The sequence below is a fragment of the Triticum dicoccoides genome, chromosome 6B (assembly GCF_002162155.2).
Source record: "Triticum dicoccoides isolate Atlit2015 ecotype Zavitan chromosome 6B, WEW_v2.0, whole genome shotgun sequence".
In the NCBI taxonomy this organism is placed as follows: domain Eukaryota; kingdom Viridiplantae; phylum Streptophyta; class Magnoliopsida; order Poales; family Poaceae; genus Triticum; species Triticum dicoccoides.
The window spans coordinates 151,090,137-151,112,772 of NC_041391.1; the positions used below are offsets into that span (position 1 = coordinate 151,090,137).

Below are 22,636 nucleotides of genomic sequence, written 5' to 3' on the forward strand. Positions count from 1 at the left end.
TCTCCCTCTCCCTCTCTCTCCCCCCTCTCTCTCTATCTCTCTCTCTCTCTCTCGCACACACACACACACAGATATATAAGCTTGAAGCAAAGAGGGATGTAGCACAAAAAAGGGAGGAGTTTGTCCTTCAAACTTTCAAGTTTTTGCTCTCAAAGATACTCACTATCACCAAGGATCTCGAGATGTGCTATCTAACACATGGGGGGGGGGATATGTTGAAAGGAGATTCGACTGATGCACGATTAAAAGCAACTAACCCAGAAGTTGATCATGGATGTTTTACTGGTACTTCAAGACTCATTAAATTTGAATGATCAGTTGGGAAGACAAAGTAAGCCTCTCAAAGATCCAATTACACATAGACACTAACACAAAAGGAGCTCATTTATGCTAGTAAGAGAACTTACTCAGACCGAGATAATGATTCTCGGAGGTACCGGGGTCAACTGAGCAAATCTCAGAATTGAATCAGTGCAAAAACAACTAAGTCTCAACTCGGAGGTATGTGATAGGATTTTCTCGGGAACTGGCCCTATTCTGAGACACTGGGCTAAAACTGTTGGGGAACGTAGTAATTTCAAAATTTTCCTACGCACACGCAAGATCATGGTGATGTATAGCAACAAGAGGGGAGAGTGTCTCCACGTACCCTCGTAGACCGAAAGCGGAAGCGTTATGACAACGCGGTTGATGTATTCGTAAGTCTTCATGATCAGACCGATCCAAGCACCGAACGTACGACACCTCCGTGTTCTGCACACATTCAGCTCAATGACGATCCCCGGACTCCGATCCAGCAGGGTGTCGGGGATGAGTTCCATCAGCACGATGGTGTGGTGACGATGATGATGTTCTACCGACGCAGGGCTTCGCCTAATCTCCGCGACGATATGACTGAGGTGGAATATGGTGGAGGGGGGCACCGCACACGGCTAAGGAACGATCATAAAGATCAACTTGTGTGTTCGAGGGTGCCCCCTGCCCCCATATATAAAGGAGCAAGCGGGGAGGCCGGCCGGCCCTAGGGGGCGCGCCAAGGAGGGGGGGGAGTCCTCCTCCTAGTGGGAGTAGGACTCCCCTTTCCTAGTCCAACTAGGAAGAGAGAGGGGGAAGGAAAGAGAGGGAGAGGGAGAGGGAAAGAGGGGCCGCGCTCCCCTTCCCTAGTCCAATTCGGACTCCCCATGGGGGGGGGGGCGCCACCTCCTGGGCTGCTGCCCTCTCTCTCCCCTCAGGCCCACTAAGACCCAATACTTCCCCGAGGGGGTTCCGGTAACCCCTCCGGCACTCCGGTTTTCTCCGAAATCACCCGGAACACTTCCTCTGTCCGAATATAGTCGTCCAATATATCGATCTTTATGTCTCGACCATTTCGAGACTCCTCGTCATGTCTGTGATCACATCCGGGACTCCGAACAACCTTCGGTACATCAAAACTTATAAACTCATAATAAAACTGTCATCGTAACGTTAAGCGTGCGGACCCTACGGGTTCGAGAACTATGTAGACATGACCTAGAACTGTTTCCGGTCAATAACCAATAGTGGAACCTGGATGTTCATATTGGCTCCTACATATTCTACGAAGATCTTTATCGGTCAAACCGCATAACAACATACGTTGTTCCCTTTGTCATTGGTATGTTACTTGCCCGAGATTCGATCGTCGGTATCCAATACCTAGTTCAATCTCGTTACCAGCAAGTCTCTTTACTCGTTCCGTAATACATCATCCTGTAACTAACTCATTAGTTACAATGCTTGCAAGGCTTAAGTGATGTGTATTACCGAGAGGGCCCAGAGATACCTCTCCGATAATCGGAGTGACAAAACCTAATCTCGAAATACGCCAACCCAACATGTACCTTCGGAGACACCTGTAGAGCCCCTTTATAATCACCCAGTTACATTGTGACGTTTGGTAGCACACAAAGTGTTCCTCGGGTAAACGGGAGTTGTATAATCTCATAGTTGTAGGAACTTTGTATAAGTCATGAAGAAAGCAATAGCAACATACTAAACGATCAAGTGCTAAGCTAACGGAATGGGTCAAGTCAATCACATCATTCTCCTAATGATGTGATCCCGTTAATCAAATGACAACACATGTCTATGGTTAGGAAACATAACCATCTTTGATTAATGAGCTAGTCAAGTAGAGGCATACTAGTGACATTATGTTTGTCTATGTATTCACACATGTATCATGTTTCCGGGTAATACAATTCTAGCATGAATAATAAACATTTATCATGATATGAGGAAATAAATAATAACTTTATTATTGCCTCTAGGGCATATTTCCTTCAGTCTCCCACTTGCACTAGAGTCAATAATCTAGATTACATAGTAATGATTCTAACACCCATGGAGTCTTGGTGCTGATCATGTTTTGCTCGTGGAAGAGGCTTAGTCAACGGGTCTGCAATATTCAGATCCGTATGTATCTTGCAAATCTCTATGTCTCCCACCTGGACTTGGTCCCGGATGGAATTGAAGCGTCTCTTGATGTGCTTGGTCCTCTTGTGAAATCTGGATTCCTTTGCCAAGGGAATTGCACTAGTACTGTCACAGAAGATCTTCATTGGTCCCGATGCACTAGTTATGACACCTAGATCGGAAATGAACTCCTTCGTCCAGACTCCTTCATTTGCTGCTTCCGAAGTAGCTATGTACTCCGCTTCACATGTAGATCCCGCTACGACGCTTTGTTTAGAACTGCACCAACTAACAGCTCCACCGTTCAATATAAATACGTATCCGGTTTGCGATTTAGAATCGTCCGGATCAGTGTCAAAGCTTGCATCGATGTAACCCTTTACGACAAGCTCTTTGTCACCTCCATAAACGAGAAACAAATCCTTAGTCCTTTTCAGGTATTTCAGAATGTTCTTGACCGCTGTCCAGTGATCCACTCCTGGATTACTTTGGTACCTCCCTGCTAAACTAATAGCAAGGCACACATCAGGTCTGGTACACAGCACTGCATACATGATAGAGCCTATGGCTGAAGCATAGGGAACTCCTTTCATTTTCTCTCTATCTTCTGCAGTGGTCGGGCATTGAGTCTGACTCAACTTCACACCTTGTAATACAGGCAAGAACCCTTTCTTTGCCTGATCCATATTGAACTTTTTCAAAACTTTATCAAGGTATGTGCATTGTGAAAGTCCAATCAAGTGTCTTGATCTATCTCTATAGATCTTGATGCCCAATATGTAAGCAACTTCACCGAGGTCTTTCATTGAAAAACTTTTATTCAAGTATCCTTTTATGCTATCCAGAAATTCTATATCATTTCCAATCAATAATATGTCGTCCACATATAATATCAGAAATGCTACAGAGCTCCCACTCACTTTCTTGTAAATACAGGCTTCTCCAAAAGTCTGTATAAAACCATATGCTTTGATCACACTATCAAAGCGTTTATTCCAACTCCGAGAGGCTTGCACCAGACCATAAATTGATCGCTGGAGCTTGCACACTTTGTTAGCTCCCTTAGGATCGACAAAACCTTCCGGTTGCATCATATACAACTCTTCTTCCAGAAATCCATTCAGGAATGCAGTTTTTACATCCATTTGCCATATTTCATAATCATAAAATGCGGCAATTGCTAACATGATTCGGACAGACTTAAGCATCGCTACGGGTGAGAAGGTCTCATCGTAGTCAACCCCTTGAACTTGTCGAAAACCTTTTGCAACAAGTCGAGCTTTGTAAACAATAACATTACCGTCAGCGTCAGTCTTCTTCTTGAAGATCCATTTATTCTCTATTGCTTGCCGACCATTGGGAAAGTCAACCAAAGTCCACACTTTGTTCTCATACATGGATCCCATCTCAGATTTCATGGCTTCAAGCCATTTTGCGGAATCTGGGCTCACCATCGCTTCTTCATAGTTCGTAGGTTCACCATGATCTAGTAGCATGACTTCCAGAATAGGTTACCGTACCACTCTGGTGCGGATCTTACTCTGGTTGATCTACGAAGTTCAGTCACAACTTGATCTGAAGTTTCATGATCATCATCATTAACTTCCTCACTAATTGGTGTAGGTGTCACAGGAACCGATTTCTGTGATGAACTATTTTCCAATAAGGGAGCTAGTACTGTTACCTCATCAAGTTCTACTTCCCTCCCACTCACTTCTTTCGAGAGAAACTCCTTCTCTAGAAAGGAACCATTCTTAGCAACAAATGTCTTGCCTTCGGATCTGTGATAGAAGGTGTACCCCACTGTCTCCTTTGGGTATCCTATGAAGACACATTTTTCCGATTTGGGTTCAAGCTTATCAGGTTGAAGCTTTTTCACCGAAGCATCGCAGCCCCAAACTTTCAGAAACGACAACTTTGGTTTCTTGCCAAACCATAGTTCATAAGGAGTCATCTCAACGGATTTTGATGGTGCCCTATTTAATGTGAATGCGGCCGTCTCTAAAGCATAACCCCAAAACAATAGCGGTAAATCGGTAAGAGACATCATAGATCGCATCATATCTAGTAAAGTACGATTATGACGTTCGGACACACCATTACGCTGTGGTGTTCCAGGTGGCGTAAGTTGCGAAACTATTCCGCATTGTTTCAAATGTAGACCAAACTCGTAACTCAAATATTCTCCTCATCAGATCGTAGAAACTTTATTTTCTTATTACGATGATTTTCAACTTCACTCTGAAATTCTTTGAACTTTTCAAATGTTTCAGATTTATGCTTCATTAAGTAGATATACCCGTATCTGCTTAAATCATCTGTGATGGTGAGAAAATAACGATATCCGCCATGAGCCTCAACATTCATCAGACCACATACATCTGTATGTATGATTTCCAACAAATCTGTTGCTCTCTCCATAGTTCCGGAGAACGGCGTTTTAGTCATCTTGCCCATGAGGCACGGTTCGCAAGTACCAAGTGATTCATAATCAAGTGGTTCCAAAAGTCCATCAGTTTGGAGTTTCTTCATGTGTTTTACACCAATATGACCTAAACGGCAGTGCCACAAATAAGTTGCACTATCATTATCAACTCTGCATCTTTTGGCTTCAACATTATGAATATGTGTATTACTACTATCGAGATTCATCAAAAATAGACCACTCTTTAAGGGTGCATGACCATAAAAGATATTACTCATATAAATAGAACAACCATTATTCTCTGATTTAAATGAATAACCGTCTCGAATCAAACAAGATCCAGATATAATGTTCATGCTCAACGCTGGCACCAAATAACAATTATTCAGGTCTAAAACTAATCCCGAAGGTAGATGTAGAGGTAGCGTGCCGACCGCGATCACATCGACTTTGGAACCATTTCCCACGCGCATCGTCACCTCGTCCTTAGCCAGTGTTCGCTTATTCCGTAGTCCCTGTTTCGAGTTGCAAATATTAGCAACATAACCAGTATCAAATACCCAGGTGCTACTGCGAGCTCTAGTAAGGTACACATCAATAACATGTATATCACATATACCTTTGTTCACTTTGCCATCCTTCTTATCCGCCAAATACTTGAGGCAGTTCCGCTTCCAGTGACCAGTTTGCTTGCAGTAGAAGCACTCAGTTTCAGGCTTAGGTCCAGACTTGGGTTTCTTCTCTTGAGCAGCAACTTGCTTGCTGTTCTTCTTGAAGTTCCCCTTCTTCTTCCCTTTGCCCTTTTTCTTGAAACTAGTGGTCTTGTTGACCATCAACACTTGATGCTCCTTCTTGATTTCTACCTCCGCAGCTTTTAGCATCGCGAAGAGCTCGGGAATTGTCTTGTTCATCCCTTGCATATTATAGTTCATCACGAAGCTCTTGTAGCTTGGTGGCAGTGATTGGAGAATTCTGTCAATGATGCTATCATCCGGAAGATTAACTCCAAGTTGAATCAAGTGATTATTATACCCAGACATTTTGAGTATATGCTCACTGACAGAACTATTCTCCTCCATCTTGCAGCTATAGAACTTATTGGAGACTTCATATCTCTCAATCCGGGCATTTGCTTGAAATATTAACTTCAACTCCTGGAACATCTCATATGCTCCATGACGTTCAAAACGTCGTTGAAGACCCGGTTCTAAGCCGTAAAGCATGGCACACTGAACTATTGAGTAGTCATCAGCTTTGCTCTGCCATACGTTCATAACATTTGGCGTTGCTCCTATAGCAGGTCTGGCACCCAGCGGTGCTTCCAGGATGTAATTCTTCTGTGCAACAATGAGGATAATCCTCAAGTTAGAGACCCAGTCCGTGTAATTGCTACCATCATCTTTCAACTTTGCTTTCTCAAGGAACGCATTAAAATTCAACGGAACAACAACACGAGCCATCTATCTACAACAAACATAGATAAGCAAAATACTATCAGGTACTAAGTTCATGATAAATTTAAGTTCAATTAATCATATTACTTAAGAACTCCCACTTAGACAAACATCTCTCTAGTCATCTTAAGTGATCACGTGATCCAAATCAACTAAACCATAACCGATCATCACGTGAGATGGAGTAGTTTTCAATGGTGAACATCACTATGTTGATCATATCTACTATATGATTCACGCTCGACCTTTCGGTCTCCGTGTTCCGAGGCCATATCTGCATATGCTAGGCTCGTCAAGTTTAACCTGAGTATTCTGCGTGTGCAAAACTGGCTTGCACCCGTTGTAGATGGACGTTGAGCTTATTACACCCGATCATCACATGGTGTCTGGGCACGACGAACTTTAGCAACGGTGCATACTCAGGGAGAACACTTCTTGATAATTATGTGAGAGATCATCTTAAAATGCTACCGTCAATCAAAGCAAGATAAGATGCATAAAGGATAAACATCACATGCAATCAATATAAGTGATATGATATGGCCATCATCATCTTGTGCTTGTGATCTCCATCTCCGAAGCACCGTCATGATCACCATCGTCACCGGCGCGAGACCTTGATCTCCATCGTAGCATCGTTGTCGTCTCGCTAACTATTGCTTCTACGACTATCGCTACCGCTTAGTGATAAAGTAAAGCAATTACAGGGCGTTTGCATTTCATACAATAAAGCGACAACCATATGGCTCCTGCCAGTTGCCGATAACTTGGTGACAAAACATGATCATCTCATACAATAAAATATAGCATCACGTCATGACCATATCACATCACAACCTGCCCTTCAAAAACAAGTTAGACATCCTCTACTTTGTTGTTGCAAGTTTTACGTGGCTGCTACGGGCTGAGCAAGAACCGTTCTTACCTATGCATCAAAACCACAACGATAGTTTGTCAAGTTAGTGCTGTTTTAACCTTCGCAGGGACCGGGCGTAGCCACACTCGGTTCAACTAAAGTTGGAGAAACTGACACCCGCCAGCCACCTGTGTGCAAAGCACGTCGGTAGAACCAGTCTCGCGTAAGCGTACGCGTAATGTTGGTCCGGGCCGCTTCATCCAACAATACCGCCGAACCAAAGTATGACATGCTGGTAAGCAATATGACTTGTATCACCCACAACTCACTTGTGTGCTACTCGTGCATATAACATCAACGCATAAAAACCTAGGCTCTGATACCATTGTTGGGGAACGTAGTAATTTCAAAATTTTCCTACGCACATGCAAGATCATGGTGATGTATAGCAATGAGAGGGGAGAGTGTGTCCACGTACCCTCGTAGACCGAAAGCGGAAGTGTATTCGTACGTCTTCACGATCCGACCGATCCAAGCACCGAACGTACGACACCTCCGTGTTCTGCACACGTTCAGCTCGATGACGATCCCCAGACTCCGATCCAGCAGGGTGTCGGGGATGAGTTCCGTCAGCACGACGGTGTGGTGACGATGATGATGTTCTACCGACGCAGGGCTTCGCCTAAACTCCGCGACGATATGACCGAGGTGGAATATGGTGGAGGGGGGCACCACACACGGCCAAGGAACGATCATGAAGATCAACTTGTGTGTTCTAGGGTGCCCCCTTCCCCCGTATATAAAGGAGCAAGGGGGAGGCCGGACGGCCCTAGGGGGCGCGCCAAGGAGGGGGGAGTCCTCCTCCTAGTGGGAGTAGGACTCCCCTTTCCTAGTCCAACTAGGAAGAGAGAGGGGGAAGGAAAGAGAGGGAGAGGGAGAGGGAAAGAGGGGCCGCGCCCCCCTTCCCTAGTCGAATTCGGACTCCCCATGGGGGGGCGCCACCTCCTAGGCTGCTTCCCTCTCTCTCCCCTCAGGCCTAGTAAGGCCCAATACTTCCCCGGGGGGTTCCGGTAACCCCTCTGGCACTCCGGGTTTCTCTGAAATCACCCGGAACACTTCCGATGTCCGAATATAGTCGTCCAATATATCGATCCTTATGTCTCGACCATTTTGAGACTCCTCGTCATGTCCGTGATCACATCCGGGACTCCGAACAACCTTCGGTACATCAAAACTTATAAACTGATAATAAAACTGTCATCATAACGTCAAGCGTGCGGACCCTACGGGTCCGAGAACTATGTAGACATGACCTAGAACTGTTTCCGGTCAATAACCAATAGTGGAACCTGACTGTTCATATTGGCTCCTACATATTCTACGAAGATCTTTATTGGTCAAACCGCATAACAACATACGTTGTTCCCTTTGTCATTGGTATGTTACTTGCCCGAGATTCGATCGTCGGTATCCAATACCTAGTTCAATCTCGTTACCAGCAAGTCTCTTTACTCGTTCTGTAATACATCATCCCGTAACTAACTCATTAGTTACAATGCTTGCAAGGCTTAAGTGATGTGTATTACCGAGAGGGCCCAGAGATACCTCTCCGACAATCGGAGTGACAAAACCTAATCTCGAAATACGCCAACCCAACATGTACCTTCAGAGACACCTGTAGGGCACCTTTATAATCACCCAGTTACGTTGTGACGTTTAGCACACAAAGTGTTCCTCGGGTAAACGGGAGTTGCATAATCTCATAGTTGTAGGAACTTTGTATAAGTCATGAAGAAAGCAATATCAACATACTAAACGATCAAGTGCTAGGCTAACAGAATGGGTGAAGTCAATCACATCATTCTCCTAATGATGTGATCCCGTTAATCAAATGACAACACATGTCTATGGTTAGGAAACATAACCATCTTTGATTAATGAGCTAGTCAAGTAGAGGCATACTAGTGACATTATGTTTGTCTATGTATTCACGCATGTATCATGTTTCCGGGTAATACAATTCTAGCATGAATAATAAACATTTATCACGATATGAGGAAATAAATAATAACTTTATTATTGCCTCTAGGGCATATTTCCTTCAAAAACAAATCGAGAGGTGCTCGGAAGTGCCTAAAAGAGTTATTCTCAGATGTACCGGACCTAACATAGATGGTCTGGACGAAAATAGAGATCGGTGGCACCAGAGAAAATCTTTCAATCAACAACAATGAATCTTCCTTCGGAGGCATCAAGATTTTTTAAATCAGAAAATGCCATCACACACCATTCATTTGATGCACCCCTTTCTAATGTGTATCACATCCCACATGCTTTTGCACATGTGTGTGATGAGACCCTAACATCGACAACATAGAGGTGCATCTCTGACCAAGATTATTAGGAAACCTGTATTTTTTCCGGTTCCTATGAAACAAACACCCAAGTTGACAGAATTCCTAGGAAGACATTATTTTTGCACATGCATTCTTACCATATTCCTGTATTTTCCTCATCCTAAGTTTTTAGGATGCTGCAAACCAAAGGAGCCATAATATACTTTAGGTACGACCATCTAAACCACGAATCGTTAGTACATATTCACCCGTGAAAATAATTTTGAACCGGACTGAAGATTTAGACTACAAAATAGGGTAACAAATTCAGGCGCACATTTGTCGAAGCCGACATTACTTGCTTAATAACCAATATGATGTTTACTAATTTACTATATGCATCTTTTGTACGGAATCTGGCGGTGAAAAAGATTGAAATCTGGTAGGTAGTTTGAACTGCACAAGTTTTTTCCTACAACGAGTTTTAATATGGTAATATCATCTTTTATTTTCCTGTGTACCCTTGGCATTTCTGGGTTTTTTTCTACGTGCACCTAGCAATATTTGTTTCGTATATAGTTAATTAATCAATAATTGGAAGAGATGGTTTGCATGCACATGCCAAGGTTTGGATGTTTAGTCAATTTTAAATTCAGTTTAACTATTTGAGATGCTTACACTCAAACTGATTTTTTATCAAGAATTAATTATACCTTGCAATAGTTTTATTTGTTATGTTTATACTTTTTGGTAGTTATTTTCCATAATTATCTCAAGACATAAACACATCCTACAAAGTCCAATAAAACCTTACAACGTAAACAAAATTACATTATGGAAACCATAGTCTTGTTTTAATTAATCACCTATCTTACAAATAACTACTTGGCCAATCCTACGTGTCTAAAGACAAAGGTGAACTTTTTCGTGTTTTTATTTTGAATGCAGGGGCAATCTCTTCACTACAACACATCCGTGATCAGCAACGACTTTAAGGCCCTCGTTCATGCGAGGAGGTGATATGAAATATAGAAGCCACTTGGCACATTTGATTTGTAGTTCCACATGCTGTATAATCACAATTCATTGATTCTGAGTGATACCGAATTTGATATATTTATCTAGCTGTGACATGGAGACACTAGCATCGAGCAATGTCACAGGCAAAATCGTATTGTGCTATGCACCAGAGGTGGCCTTTCTCACCTCGCCTCGGGTGGCACTTCGCAATGCCATCAACCGTACCTTGGAGGCCGGTGCTAAGGGCCTCATTTTCGCACAGTATGCCATCAATAATGTCAACAATGTGGCCGCGTGCCACAACATTATGCCTTGTGTTCTCGTGATTTTGAGATAGCACATAGAATTGCTTCATATTGGGATATGACAGGGTGAGCATATGTTGTCAGGTTGATAGGCGAGGTGAACACATGTTGATTTTCTTGTACAATAATTAACTCATGTCTGTCATGTGCCATGTTAGGAGTCCGGTGGTGAAGGTGTCACCTACCATGAGCGTTGTTGGAAATGAGGTGTTGTCGCCGAGGGTCGCCTCTGTTCTCGTCGAGAGGCCCTAGCCTAGCGTTTTCAGCCATACTCAAGGTATGTATTTCTTCTTATTTAAAGAAAAGTAGGTTGCACTTCGCTATGTACCTAGGCTCTCTAGTTGTTGGAATACTTGAGACTTGTATCATGTACATGTTTGAATAGCCTGATATAGCTGCACCGGGAGTCAACATCTTGGCAGCAGTGCGCGGCACCTACGTGTTGTTGTCCGGGACGTCCATGGCATGTCCTCATGTCTCAGCGGTCACTGCGCTGCTCAAGTCGGTTCACCCTGACTGGTCACCTGCCATGATCAAATCTGCCGTTATCACCACAGGTACAAACATGGCAATATAGTAAAGTTAATATTCTAAGTCCCTCGTCACAATATGCATAAGACAAGCTTCATCACTACTTAAACTTCTTGCAGCTTCAGTGACCGATCGTTTCGGTATGCCGATCCAAGCTGAGGGGGTGCCAAGAAAACTAGCTGACCCTTTTGATTTTGGGGGTGGCCACATGGACCCAGACAGGGCCGTCGATCCTGGCTTGGTTTATGATGTGGATGCAAAGGAGTACAACAAATTCTTGAATTGCACCCTCGGATTGTTAGACGGCTGTGAGTCCTACCAACTCAATCTCAACCTCCCATCAATCGCCGTGCCAAACCTAAAGGACAATGTCACAATTTCACGAACTGTCACCAATGTCGGACCGGTGGAAGCGACTTACTGAGTGGTTGTTGAGTCTCCCGCAGGGGTAGCCGTGTTGATGGAGCCATCTATTATTAGTTTCACCAAAGGTGGTAGGGAGACTCGGGGCATCCCGCTCTTCGGCCAGGACCGGGAGCTCGCCTCCTCTCCTGCACGTGGGCGCCATCGACCACGCTGCAACATGGTGTGCAGCTCGTCGCGGCTCAAATTGCAGGTCGGTATGCCACTCGTCGGTGAATTTTTTGTAGCTCACTGAATTTCCTTTTGCAGTTCATTGTCAGATCCATGGCGCTGGTCGTGCCTTCTCCTGCTGCTCTGTGTGAGGCAAGGACGGTTCTGCCGCGCCGGGAAACCCTCCCCAGTGCAACCCATACACCTTCTTCCACGGATCCAGTGGCTATCTCCTGGTGGAGATAGGAAGATCGAGCACACCCCTTCTACAGACCGTGCTTTTTTGTGTTTGAGGATTTTATGTATAAAAATTACAGGAACTCGTTTGATTGCAGTACGCGATGAAACATGGTGATGTTTAGAGATCAGCATGCAGTTTCGGCCATGTGGACATGCAGTGCAGAATGGTGTTTTCCATGTTTGATGATTTTATGTATAAAAGTTATATGGCCTCGTTTGAAAAGTGTTGAAAACCTAATGCAGTTAATTATGAAAACCTTGGTGGTTCACTGTGAGTTAGCTCGTCGCTGGGAAAACTGGAGGTTCTTCGATCACGAGGTCTACCGGATCCGTCAGCATGCGGAGATGCAGTCAGCTGCGGCGTAGTATGCAGGTTTGTAGTGTTTGGTGTGCAGCTTCACCGCGCATGGCTTGCAGTGCAAATCTTGCAGTTAATCTGGCGTTCCTGGGTCAACGTCTGGGCGCATATTCCAGCTTTCTGTATTTTTATTCACGGTTTTGCTCTGTAAAAATGTAGTTTGGTTAGCTTGGTAGTGCAGCACCTTGTTTCGTTTTGTGCAGTTTCCTGCCCAAAAAAGATTACTAAATATGGATGGTGAAAAAATTGTGGATTATTTCTTGATGCAGTTCCCTTGGAAATCCTTTGGTGGTTCACTTTGAAAGAAAAGAGAAAAAGAAAAAAAATCGAAAATTTGATGCAACTCATTAACATTGACCGTGTAGTCCAGATGAGACAAAAAAATTCAACAGAAATCAAAACATCTCAAAGAAGTTCGCTTATTATCAGATGTAGTTCACTCGCTCCGTCCTTGCGGTCCACTTGTTAGAAAAAAAAAAGACAACAGAAAACTTAATTTCTTTTACAAAAAGACAAGAAATCATGAAGTTCACTTGACCGGCTGATGAAGTGCGATTTTCCAGCCGAAGTAGTGCGGTTTTCTGTCGGATGAAGTTCACTCGTCAATTTAGGGGTCGTAAAAAACAGAATGTCCGCATTTTGGTAATATTAAAACTGCTCTTAAACTGTAAGAAATTAGAGAGAGTGCTCTACATGAAAAAGTTGTGTCTCGACAATATCTTTCCAACGGCGTATCGTTTGGATCATTCCGACAAGCGATTTGAAAAAAATTACAAAAAAATGGCCGCAGCCACACATCGTCAGCCGCATGATTTTCAAAATTAACTAAAAACCGCAAGGAATCTCAAAAAAATTTCAACATGTGAAAGTTGCGCCTCATCCATAGCTTTCCAACGGTGTATCACACGTCTCGTTTCGACAAACGGTGAAAAAACTGGAGCGAAAACAGTACTGAAAATTTTAAAAAATTTAAAAACAGAGTTCCGCGATTTAGTAAATTTGAAACTGCTCTTAAACCATAACGAATTAGAGAAAATAACAGATATGAAAAAGATGCGCCTCGACGATATCTTTCCAACGGTGTATCATTTGCTTCATTCCGGCGAGCGGTTTAGAAGAAATCACGAAAAAACGCTCGCTGCCACTCGTCATGGGCCGCACCATTTTCAAAACTCCTCTTAAACCGTGTGAAATCTCGAAAAGTGTTCAACATGTCGAAGTTGAGCCTAATACATAGCTTTTCAACTCTATATTACACGACTCGTTCCGATAAACGGTTAAAAAATTAGAGCAAAAACAGTACCGAAAAAATAACACGTGCAGTTTTTTCCGACGAGAAGTTCACTCGTGTGAGTACTGCAGCACACTTGGTTTAAAGAATGACGTGCACTTGCGTTCGGCGTGCAGTGCGGAAGTGGTGTGCAGAATATATATACTAGGAAACATGCCCGTGCATTGCAACGGGAGAAAACAACCCTTACATGCCCTTACCCATTGAGTATGGCTAAAGACCTCACCCTCATGCCCATAACATAATAAACATGACTAATACCTCATTCTCGGGTCCACATCCTCCATTTCAATATAACACCAGACACATGTTTCCGCTTGTCGTCTTTGTCGTCCTCGTCGTCGGTGGTCGCAGTACCAGCTGTCACTAATCAAGGTTGGCAAGGTCCAATAGCTGGATTGTTGAGCCACCTTCGTGTCCGATGAAGATCAAAAGCGTTGAACACAATTTGTTTTTATCATTTGGCTAATATAATAGGGTAAAAGCACTGCACATAATATATGTCCGTGTTATCATGTAAATTGAGCAGTTTGTGTCAGATAGACCTTGAAACCTTAGTTGGACTCCTCATGCATTTGGCGGGAGTCATTAGGCCGACTGAGACTGGTTGTACGTGAAGACGCAAAAGAGAAAAAGATTCCTTTTCATATCCCTAGTTTAATAAAATGAAGTAAACCAAAGCATGACGTGGGCATATTTCAAATATTCGCCAAGTTTTATTATATATGTATAGATTAAAACAATTTAGCTACAGTACCTCCCATAAAAAAACATGTTTACAAAATGTTTGCCTTTTCAAATTTAAAGTTCAAAAAATATTTGTGTTTTAAAAATGTTTCCAAATTCGAGAAATAATCACAACAATAGCCCCTAATTTTAAAAAATTGTCTGTGTTTTAAAAAAAATACTCAGGTTTCAAAAAAATAGAAATAAAAATATTTTTCTTTAAAAAAATGTGCGACTTTTAAAAAATTATTAACAACTTGGCCAAATTTTCGCATTCTAAAATATATTCACTTTGAAAAATATATTTTCCTCACAGTATCTGGCGCCACTATGTACGTAATTTAAAATTTCGTGGTGCTAATAAAATAAATAGTCTTGTTTAGTCTATTGGTAAGCATTTGAGTGCTCTAGCATGAGTGGATGGGTTTGATTCCTCGCGTCGCAGTATGTTTTTCTTGGAAATTCTTTTAGCGCGGGCTCTTTGTACGCTAATGGGCCGGCCCATTGTGGCTCTATGCGTCCTGTGATTTTTTTGGATAGAAACGAATCGAGAGAAAGACGAAACGCTGCGACTTACAAAGCCTAGGACGTACAAAAATTATGTGGGTCCACCGTGAACGAAAAATACTGGAGAAACAATCCGTCCTTTAATATTAGGGAAAGATATATCCAAGGATGCTTTCGGGTTTGCGAGGCAGGTGCCACCAAAGTTATGCATTGTGTATTTAAAGTTTTAAACACCACCAATATTCCTACATATATTTGGCCACTTCCAGGTGGTTCTTGACTTCAAGCCCCTCTCGTCAGTCTTCAACGACGTGCCCAATCGTGGGCGCGCACGGTCAAAGTTGTGCATTGGAATTCTGAACATCACAGACCACCCTTTTCACTCGTATATATTTGGGCCACATGCGGGTGTGGCTGTCTTTTGACCCTCTCTAACGTTATTTTTTGCTGCAGAGACTCTGATGACGCTCAACGAACACGGCTATGATATCTTAACCGTGTGCGATACAAGTGCGCTGAGAATGACCACGCCTGCGCAAGCGTGAGAAAATAAGGTGGAGGTCCTGGCTCAACCGTGTGCGATGCAAGTGCGCTGAAATCACCACGACTGCGCAAGCGCGAGCAAATTAAGGTGGAGGTACTGGCTCAACCGTGTGCAATGCAAGTGCGCTGAATTTACCACGACCGAGCAAGCGCGAGCAAAGGGGTGGAGGTACTCGCTCAACCGTCTGCGATGCAAGTGCGCTGAAATCACCATGACCGCGCAAGCGCGAGCAAAGGGTGGAGGTACTGGCTTAACCGTGTGCGATGCAAGTGCGCTGTAAAACCACCACCTGTGCAAGCTAAAGGCGGGTAAGTTTATTTGGAAATTAGGACTAACCATGTGCAATAGACTAGCTAGATAGAAATATAAAAACAAACTACCCGCCTTGAGCGTTGAAAAAATCGGCGGTTCTGCACCACTTTCCCTTATTATCATAGACACATATTGTTATTGGACGGTGCGCGATCTTGGGCACTCCCGCCCCGCATCAATTCCTTTGACCAAATTTTAGTAGCCACCGTACTTCAACCATCGCCCACACTCCTCCAGCACCGACCTTATAGTAAAATTGCAGTAGCCGAGGCATTTGAACCGCCGCCCTCCCTCGTCCACCACCATCTCCACCGACCATTACTAAATTTTTCAGCAGCTACGGGGTATCCTCAAACACCAACCCCCCCTCCATAGTCCCCCACTCGCCTCCTCCCCCCCTCAAACCCTAGCTCGCGGCCCCCGCCGGCGCCGCCGCCAACCCCTGCTGGTCTGCCTGTTCCTCCTAGCTTAGATAATAAAGTTCAGGTTACCCTGCAATTCCCATACCGTCGCCACACTCCCCTGAGTTTTTAGATGAGGCTTGCTGTGTCCCTTCCCGCCAGATCCACATCCCCTGCTCCAGAATGTCGCAGCCTAAGCTCGACCATGTATCCCGGGGAGCCCGACGAGCGTTCAGCCAAGAAGAAGTTTATCATGGCCTCTCCGGCGGATGTTGGCGAGGTGGTTGCCATTTGCCCCGACCTATCGATCCCAGAGCAACACGTCGGTGCGGAAGCCGGCGAAGATGTTGACTATGTTGCCATGCCAAAGGCTTCATGTCAGCAGGCTAGCGTATTATTGTATCTCGGGAAAGTTGGCTACGACATCAAGCTCGTCCACACCGACGGCTTCACGCGGGCCATGTCACAGGTTAAGTGGTCCATCCCCAACCCCTCCGGTTCAACCGTCGTTGACCTCTTGGACGGCCCTGGTCCTGATCTCCTCCGCCAAGCGGTCAAGGATTTGCGAGCTTTATATGCCATGGAGCCCATTTTGTTATTTCTGAAGGACACGTTCTACGACAGCAGCTTGGGATCCTCAATTGCCAAGTCAGATCTCATGTACCACGACCACGACCATGAGGAGGGCACCCACGAAGGTTCTTCCAAGGTGAAATAGCCCATCTGTGACATCAGAGAGTGCACCATGGGTATGTTCTTTTCCATCTGGAAGGATCCTGTCCATGAAATGTGAGGCAACATTCTACCAATAAATCTTACCTTTTCCAGCTTGCCAACCCGTACCCTATGTTGTAGTAACATTTGTCGTGCGGTGCTTTAACTGTGTCATGTTTAATTATTTCAGTTATGCAAAAATGTATTGTTCAACAGGGCTATGTGATGTTTAATTATGAATTGTCCACTTCAGTTTCACGAATGGCTATATTTGGTTGTTTATATTGAGTAGATGCCCTGTTTATCTGTATTTGGTTGTTAGGTTGGTTGGAGTGAGCATTTTTTCAGTTATTGAGCAGATGCCTTGTTTATCTGTATTTGGTTCTTAGTTTGGTTGCAGTGAGCATTTGTCCAGTTATCAAGCAGATGCCTTGTTTATCTGTATTTGGTTGTTAGGTATTTTTTAGCATTTGTCCAGTTATCAAGCAGATGCCTTTTTTATCTGTATTTGGTTGTTAGGTTGCTTTTTTTAGCATTTGTCCAGTTATCAAGCAGATGCCTTGTTTATCTTTATATGTTTGTTAGGTTGGTTGCAGTGAGCATTTGTCCAGTTTTCAAGCATATGCCCTATTTATTTGTATTTGCTTGTTAGGTTGGTTGCAGTGAGACTTTGTCCAGTTTTCAATGGCTATATTTGGTTGTTATACTGGTCATTTATGCCTTGTTTATTTCAGTCATTCACAATGTGTTGTTCATTATGTGCAAGTCGGAACTGTGCCGCTCGACAACATCATTACCAGTTTGAACGGCTATATTTGGTTCCTGTTATTCCTGGTGTAGTTAACACAAGCCCTTTATTTCAGCTTTACACATTTATCCAGTGTGATGTTTAAGCGTTACCTACGTTCTATTCATTTTCAACAATACCAGTTTGAATTGCAATATTTGATTGCTATTAAGCCTGCTGTCAGTAACATTGCCTTCCATTTTATATCTGCTTTAACAACATGCTGAAACCAACACATTCAAGCTATCATTTGGAAATGAATTTGTTTACTTTTGCTATATTTGTTTGATGTTAAGGTTGTTGTACTTATCATGCCTTTCCACTACTTATGCAGGACAACAACGGGAGTAGCCACCATTTTCCGCTGAGGTTAGCTTCATTCCTCGGCTTGTACTCCCCCCGTCGTTCCATAATGTAGTGGATATAGATCCAGGCCTAGACACTTGTTAGCTTCCAATATTGACTTGTTGCTTGTAGGTACATATGCCCTTGGCAAGGATCCATGCATTGAACCTTTTTGCGTATGGGGCAGTGAGATATTGATGAACAAGCATCAAGTGAGGAAACCGATAAGGATTATTAGCAAAAAGTTACGAATGGCGGCAAGCAAATTATTTGTTTATGCTCTATCCAACACAACAGTGAGCTGTAGGATGGTAACTACAAACTCTGCAGCCTTCTCTTTTTACTGCCCATAATGAGTTGTTAGACAACAATGTCTGAATCTTTGCCGTTCTCAATGGTTCCCAAAGCAGTTCACTCAAGATTACCTCGCAAAGTACATGATTGGTGGACACGCAATGAAGGTTAAAGTATTTCATCCAGACTACAATGAGCATCGAGAAGTAATAATGAAGACAGTGAAGGATCGACGGGCAGCCATCACAAGGGGTTGGCCTAGAGTCATGCGCGCATTACGCATCGAGGAGGGAACAATATGGGCATTCCACTTCACCTTCTCCAGCAACCAGATGTATTTCTGTAGGACCTTGAAGTATGTCTAGAGGGGGGGTGATTAGACTACTTGACCAATAAAAACTTAACCTTTTCCCTGTTTTAGAGTTTGACAGATTTTAGCTATTTTAGGACAAGTCAAGCAATCATCACACTATTCAAGCAAGCATGCAAAGAGTATATAGGCAACGGAAATTAAAGCATGCAACTTGCAAGAAGGTAAAGGGAAGGGTTTGGAGGATTCAAACGCAATTGGAGACACGGATGTTTTTGGCGTGGTTCCGATAGGTGGTGCTATCGTACATCCACATTGATGGAGACTTCAACCCACGAAGGGTAACGGTTGCGCAAGTCCACGGAGGGCTCCACCCACGAAGGGTCCACGAAGAAGCAACCTTGTCTATCCCACCATGGCCGTCGCCCACGAAGGACTTGCCTCACTAGCGGTAGATCTTCACGAAGTAGGCAATCTCCTTGCCCTGAAAAACTCCTTGGTTCAACTCCACAATCTTGTCGGAGGCTCCCAAGTGACACCTAGCCAATCTAAGAGACACCACTCTCCAAGAAGTAACAAATCATGCGTTGATGATGAACTCCTTGCTCTTGTGCTTCAAATGATAGTCTCCCCAACACTCAACTCTCTCTCATAGGTTTTGATCTGGTGGAAAGAAGATTTGAGTCGAAAGCAACTTGGGGAAGGCTAGAGATCAAGATTCATATGGTAGGAATGGAATATCTTGGCCTCAACACATGAGTAGGTGGTTCTCTCTCGGAAATGGTAAGTTGGAAGTGTAGGTTCGGTCTGATGGCTCTCTCCATGAATGAAGAGGAGGTGGAGGGGTATATATAGCCTCCACACAAAATTTAACCGTTACACACAATTTACCAAACTCGGTGGGACCGATTCAACAGACTCGGTCGGACCGATTTAGTAAACCTAGTGACCGTTAGTGATTTTCGGTGGGACCGACATGCATCTCGGTGAGACCGATTCGGTTAGGGTTAGGGCATAACATAATCTCGGTAAGACCGATTACACAAACTCGGTGAGACCGATTTGGTAATAAGCTTTCCAGAGAGTTGGTCTGGTAAACTCGGTGGGACCGATTTGGTCTTTTCGATGAGACCGAAATGTTACAAAAAGGAAACAGAGAGTTTACATTGCAATCTCGGTGGGACCGATCGCTCACTTCGGTTAGACCGAAACGTTACGAAGGGAAACAGAGAGATTACAATCCCATCTCACTACTAGGGAAAAGCCTAGCAGCAGCGCAGGTTTTGGGCCTATCAGTAGCGCGGGCAGGAGCGCTACTGATAAGGCGCTACAGCTAATGCTTAGCAATAGCGCGTCTTGACACACACTACTGCTAAATTGACTTAGTAGCAGCGCTTCTCCAGAACATCGCTACTGGTAATTAGTAGTAGCACTTCTCCTTACACGCGCTACTACTATTATTTAGTATTTTATTTCTTTTCTTTTTCATGTTGTATTCATACACCTTTACACAAGTTTTCATACAACAGGAATTTAGAGATTGTTTTTACATCATAATGAGTTATTACATCATGGGGTGAAAGAACCGTGGACTAGTTTCAAGTGGATGTCCATCCACTTGAAACTAATCCGCGGTTCTTTCACCCAATGATATAATAGTATCATCATCATCATCATATCATTAACAACTTAGCATCATAATACATCGTTGTCATATAACACCTCCTCAATATCATCGTTTTCATCATTCACATCACATAACACCTCCTCAAGATCATCATTATCATCTCTAACACATTACCACATAATAAACATATTGTACCTCATAGGACCTATTACATTCGATTAAGACCTACTAGATTTTCTAAGGTAAAATAGCAAAAAACAAGATAGCCCCTGACTCTCCATTATGGAGAATGGAGATTAGCCTGTCTCCAATTCTTGCCTTTTGCTGAATGTTACTTCCAAGAACCTCCTTGCGAATGTCCATACATTTCTTCCATTCTCTGATGATCATGTGTTCACGGGTTTTAGGAATCCGATATGCACAGGTGAGCTCCATAGATTTACCTGGCAGTATGTTCAGAACTGAGAGGCGACCATGCAGAGACATCAGATGAGGCACACAATCCATCGGGAGTTTCTGTTGAAAAATATAATAATAACTTCGTAGTTAGCAATGATGTACAGAAGTATGCAAAAGATGCACGGATGTCGTAATAGTAAAAATCTTACCAGGGTATCTCCAGAGAAGTTATCGTGGTTCAATACATGCACTAGTGGCACGTATTCACCATAATTTTGAGGAGTTCGATAATAGTCATTGTAATTCTCAAGAAGAGTACAAAATGCGATCAGATGATTTTTCTCCTTATACATTAATTCGGTGCCATCGGTGTAGTGGGTTTTATCTACCATCTTCCGCACAGTCTTTGAAGAATCAAAATAAGCTGTCAATGGAAATAAGCTATCAACTATTTTGAAATAAACAATATAAATTAGTTAATAACTATGTTTGAGATACTCACATAGTGGTACAATCGGAAGCGTATCAACAAGGACCCAAATGTCCATATTGTCTTCCTCGCTGTCAGGATCACCAAGATCCATGGTGACAATCATACCCTCATAAAAACCATACATTTTGCAAAATGCTTCCCAATTTTGGCAACCAAAATGGGTTACGCTCTGAGCATTGCACATGTTTACTTCAAAATCCATATCATGATGGGTCCTTAGGTGTATTTTCTTTGTTTCGAAATTTTCATGGTCTTCAAAACCCATCCTCTCCAAGACATAGCGTCTTGCATGGCATGAGATAAGCTAGTCGAATTGTAAAATATGAAAATTAGATGTTGAAATAGTTGAAGTCATGCTTAATTACGAAAAAAACACTTGTCGTTGTTGCGTACCATTTCACAATCGAAGGTCTCCTCGAGCTTAATGCTGAAGCGCCGATCTTCGTCCAGCCGAACGAACCTGTCGCACATACCTCGATCGTCGTGGCACCAGCTACACTCCCCCGGGAGACTGTCCTCGTCCGAGTACGACATTTCCTACAATCATAATTCAAAGATTGAACTTGTACATATTCTAGCACAAGTCATGCCAGAATTCACGACAAAATCCGGCATGACCTTTGCTAAAAAAGGACATATCGAGCGCCTGAAATTTGCCGAAACGGAAATTAATCAACACTCCGGCAAAACATAGGCCACTCGGAAATGTAAACTGAACATGAACGGCCACTTGGGCAACCACATATCCTATTTGAGCAACAACACAAGATATAGAAGGATATTTGGCTGGTCTCACCTCGATGTCGGAGGGGGTCGGTGACTAGGACGACGGCGGGGATGTTGGAGGGGGTCAGTGATGGGGACGACGGAGGTCACCTGAAACCATATAAGTTATCACTAATACATCCCGAATAATTGCTTAAACTAAAAAATAACAAAAAACATGACATGTTCAACTAGTTTTTATTAATTCAACTAGTTCTTACTAAATATAAACTTACTATAAATAGAAAAAAAACTAGTTCTTTCTAAAAATAAAGTAGTTCAACTATTTATATTAATTATCTTACTAAAAATAGATTAGTTCTGTTAATTCAACTAGTTCAACTAGTTTATTAATTTACTTACTAAACTAGTTCAACTACAACTAAAGTAGTTCAACTACCACTACTACTACTAAAAATCTAGTACTAACTAAGCAACATCTAGTACTAGCTAACCCTAAATTAACATCTACTACTACTAAATCTAGTACTAACTAGTGGCAGGGGGTGGGGGGCGACGGAGAGGTAGCTAGGGGCGGCGAGGTCGAGGGCGGTGGAAGGAGGGCTGCCGGCGGAGGAGGGAGGAGG

The 22,636-nt window shown here is 43.2% G+C and overlaps 1 pseudogene; it reads left to right on the top strand.

The window, feature by feature from the left end:
* The window catches only part of LOC119320936, a 17,547-nt pseudogene extending 5,365 nt beyond the window's left edge, over window positions 1-12,182 (top strand).
* The last annotated feature ends 10,454 nt before the right edge of the window (window positions 12,183-22,636 follow it).